We start from the raw sequence: 4,982 nt of genomic DNA on the forward strand, positions 1-4,982 counted from the left end.
TTCCTTCTGCTAAACCAAACACTCATTTTGGACTGACCTATCAAAAAATTAACCAAGGTGACACGTCTGCACTGTGCTGCCGTGTACCTCGGACCAAAGACAAACAGGCTATCTTCGAGAGAGAGAGAGAGAGAGAGAGAGAGAGAGAGAGAGAGAGAGAGAGAGAGAGAGAGAGAGAGAGAGAGAGAGAGAGAGAGAGAGAGAAAGGAAGTACGAGGAAGTGAAGCAGGGAGGAAAGGTAAAAAAATAACCAATGGAAACTAAGCTGAGTCGTCTTTATGCTCAAAGCCTGAGACCGTTGGTCTTCTTACACTGGGACATGTTTACCGTAAACCAACACATACTGATCAGTACTTAAGGTTGGACTCTCACCATCCATTGGAACACAAACCAGGAGGCATCAGGATGCTGCACAACCGAGCTGACAACGCCCCCACCGACACAGCAGCCGGGGAAGAAGGGCAGAAATCCCACGTTATGCAGGCCCTGGTTAAGTGTGGTTATCCTAACTGGGCGTTTGTCAGAGCCAGGAAGACGCCCGGACAGTGTACCAGCCGGTGGAAGAGAGAAGGACAACAGCTGTCTAAGCTGAGAAGGACAACAGCTGTCTAAGCGTAGACCAGTGGTGATCTGTACATGGCGGGAGTGTTGGAACAGTTGAGATACATATTTTCCAAACGCCGCATCTCAGTTCCTTTCACAGCCCAAAACACGCTGCACCAGAAGTTGGTCTGGGGAGTCCAAGAGGCCATCTATCGCCCCTTTTCCACGACACGGTACCGGCTCAACTCGCCTCGACTCACAGAGTGTCATTTTCCATTCCCGTAACAGAACCCCTCGGTGTAGCGGGTCTGCATTGATTTTGGTACCCGCTCCAGTTTCTTTGGAACCTTGACAAAGGTGGCACCGGTACCATGTAGTGGAAAAGGGGCATACGTGAAGACGGAACGACCATCCTTTAACTGGGGGGGGGGGGGGCTAAGGGTACATCTGTCACCACCTTACAATGCTGGGATTGCAAACATTCTCCAATCATTGATCCTTCAACTTGGCCTCAAGAAACGCAAGACCTCCACAGTTTGATAACGCAACACTTGCGAACATCCTCCTGAAATGTGAGGCCAGCTTGTCTGTTGACAGAGACTCCAGTGTAAGACGATGGATGCATTTAAAGCAAGCAGGAAAACGTCCGGCAGCCTCCTCCTCTAAGTAATCCAGATAGTTACTCCATCATTCATAAAGTCCTTCTGTTGTCCCTTACACTGCCCTTGAGCAATGCTGCATGTGAGAGGGGATTTTCACATCTCAACATAATACAAAGCAAGACCAGATCAGACTCTTGCCTCTCACCCCTGATGCACATCCACTTGTCTATGATGACACCAGAGACTATTGACCTGAAGCCAGCTGTTCACTTATAGATGCAAACAGCATCCATAAGTGAACAGCTTATGGATGATGTCTCCTGGTTGAGGAGAAAGAAGTAGGCCTACATCTTCATCTGCCATGTTTGAAAGAGAGGAAGACAGCGAGGAGAGCAGTCAGAGGAGAGGAGTGATGACGGCAGCTTGCAGGATGACCGTGCCGCATAAAGTCTGAGTACCAAGCAACATCTCCAGGTGCTCCCTTCAGAACCAGACTAAAACAAGTTATGTGCACGCCTGTACCACTACCAGGTGAGCCACGGGGGTGCCCCCCCGGCAGTGGAGTTTTTAACTCGATTGTTTAACGCAATCTTAGAAAGTGAGAGGATGCCTGAGGAGTGGAGAAGAAGCATACTGGTACTGATTTTCAAGAACAAGGGTGATGTGCAGAACTGTAGCAACTACAGAGGTTTAAAATTGATCAGCCACAGCAGGAAGATATGGGAAAGAGTAATAGAAGCTAGGTTAAGAGGAGAGGTGATGATCAGCCACAGCATGAAGATATGGGAAAGAGTAATAGAAGCTAGGTTAAGAGGAGAGGTGATGATCAGCCACAGCATGAAGATATGGGAAAGAGTAATAGAAGCTAGGTTAAGAGGAGAGGTGATGATCAGCAGCAGCAGTATGGTTTCATGCCAGGAAAGAGCACCACAGATGTGATGTTTGCTTTGAGAGTGTTGATGGAGAAGTAAAGAGAAGGCCAGAAGGAGTTACATTGTGTCTTTGTGGATTTAGAGAACGCATACGACAGAGTGCCGAGAGACGAGGTGTGGTATTGTATGAGGAAGTCAGGAGTGGTGGAGATATAAGAGTGGTGCAGGATATACGTATGAGCGCAGTGTGACAGTGGTGAGGTGTGCGGTTGGAATGACGGATGGGTTTCAGGTGGAGGTGGGATTACATCAAGGATCGGCTCCGAGCCCTTTCTTGTTTGAAATGGTGATGGACAGGTTGATGGACAAGATCAGGCAGGAGTCTCCGTGGATTGTGATGTTCACGGATGACATTGTGATCTGTAGTGAGAGTAGGGAGCAGGTGGAGGAGAGCCTGGAGAGGTGGAGGTATGCACTGGAGAGAAGAGGAATGAAAGTCAGTAGGAACAAGACAGAATACATATGTGGGAATGAGAGGGAGGACAGTGGAATGGTGAGGATGCAAGGAGTGGAGGTGATGAAGGCATATGAGTTTAAATACTTGGGGTCAACTGTCCAAAGTAACGGGGAGTGCAGAAGAGAGGTGAAGAAGAGAGTTCAGGCAGGGTGGAGTGGGTGGAGAAGAGTATCAGGAGTGATGTGGGACAGAAGGGTACCAGCAAGAGTTAAAGGGAAGGTTTACAAGATGGTTGTGAGACCAACTATGTTGTATGGTTTGGAGACAGTGGCACTGATGAAGACAGGAGGTGGAGCTGGAGGTGGCGGAGTTGAAGATGATACGATTTTCATTGGGAGTGATGAAGAAGGACAGGATTAGGAAGGAGTATATTAGAGGGACCGCTCAGGTTGGACGGTTTGGAGACAAAGCAAGAGAGGCAAGATGGAGATGGTTTGGACATGTGTGGAGGAGAGAGGCTGGGTATACTGGGAGAAGGATGCTGAATATGGAGCTGCCAGGGAAGAGGAGAAGAGGAAGGCCAAAGAGGAGGTTTATGGATGTGGTGAGGGAGGACATGCAGGTGGCTGGCCTGACAGGGGAAGATGCAGAGGACAGGAAGTAATGGAAATGGATGATCAGCTGTGGCGCCCCCTAACAGGAGCAGCCGAGAGAAGAAGGAGAATTGTTTGCCAACACTTTACAATTTACTACTACTTCTCTTGGTTGCTCCCGTTAGGAGTCGCCACAGCGGATCATCCATTTCCATCTCTTCCTGTCCTCTGCATCTCCCTCTTCCTTAGTAACATTTACAATAAGGCTGTTAATCAACATGAGTTAATGCAGTAATAAGCATTAAGTAACAATGAACAGTTAACTAATGTGTCTAGTAATCATTTACTAATGGTGTTCATCATTTACTAATATTAGTTAGTACCTTAATTATGCAGAGGACACGAAGAAATGGAAACGGATGATCCACTGTGGCGACCCCTTAACAGGAGCAGCCGAAAGCAGTAGTATTAGTAGTAGTTAGTACCTTGATTAACCTGAAAACCTTAATAAGAGACATTTGTTATCAGGTACTTAATACTTGTTAGGGTTAGTTAATGCTTATTTTTTTGGATTTTTTTCTCTCCAATTGTACATTGTACTTGGCCAATTACCCCACTCTTACCCACATCCGACTTCCCACCTGCAGACACGGCCAATTGTGTCTGTAGGGACGCCCGACCGAGCCAGAGGTAACGCGGGGATTTGAACCAGTGATCCGGTAGGCAGTGGAATAGACCCTGTCTGAGACAGGGATCGTTACCTCCGGCTTGGTCGGGCGTCCCTACAGACACAACTGGCCGTGTCTGAGGCTGGGAAGCCGGATGTGGGTATGTGTCCTGGTCGCTGCACTGGCGCCTCCTCTGGTCGGTCGGGGCGCCTGTTCGGGGGGGGAGGGGAACTTGGGGGAATAGCGTGAGTCTCCCCCGCGCTACGTCCCCCTGGCGAAACTCCTCACTGTCAGGTGAAGAGAAGCGGCTGGCGACTCCACATGTGTCAGAGGAGACGTGGTAGTCTGCAGCCCTCCCCGGTTCGGCAGAGCGGGTGGAGCAGAGACCGGGACGGCTTGGAAGAGTGGGGTGATTGGCCGGGTACAGTTGGGGAGTAAAAGGGGGGAAAATCCAAAAGGGAAAAAAAAAAGGTTATTTAACTCTCGTTAACATTTATTAAGAGTTTACAGGCTAATTAAGGTACTAAGTAATATTAGTAAATGATGAACACCGGTAGTAAATGATTACTAAGCACATTAGTTAAGTGTTTATTAACTGCTCGTCAATGCTTATTAATTAAAGTACCCTTGTAAAGTGTAACCAATTGTCAAATTGTTTCTATAAGACAACGCGCAGACACCGTTATCAGCCGTGTTGGTCCGTCAAGATTCAAGATTCAAGAGTTTTATTTGTCTCGTACACACAAGGACAAGTCCCGAGTGCAGTGAAATGAACACCGCACTCGAAAGCTGTCGACATTACTCTTAAGAAGAAGAAGGTCTGCAAATCTGCTTCACCCTGCCAACAAAGCATCTTCAACTTTGAGGTGTGAGAGAAAAGGGAGGAGGAGGAGAGATAATGGAGGGGTGAAGAACACAGGCACTCGGTGAGTGAGGAGGGAGGTGGTGGGGGTGGTGAACGGCACCCCAGCAGCCTGATCTTACAGGGCTCTTCACACTCCGCTTTGGTGCTGAAAACTAATGTGTGTGTGTGTGTGTGAGAGAGCGGGAGAGGGGGAGGGAGGGGGGGGGGGGAGAGAGAGAGAGAGCGGGATAGATGAAGCGAGAGAGAGATGCAGGCAGCAGATAACGAGAGTGAGTGAGTGAACCGGTGGAGAGGCGGGAGAGTTGGAGGGGGGAGACGGCGGCAGCGGAGGAAGGGCAGGTTACAGGCTTTAGACATCACGGCTGCTTCAGCGACACATCCG

Source organism: Lampris incognitus, chromosome 18, assembly GCF_029633865.1.
Source record: "Lampris incognitus isolate fLamInc1 chromosome 18, fLamInc1.hap2, whole genome shotgun sequence".
Classification (NCBI taxonomy): domain Eukaryota; kingdom Metazoa; phylum Chordata; class Actinopteri; order Lampriformes; family Lampridae; genus Lampris; species Lampris incognitus.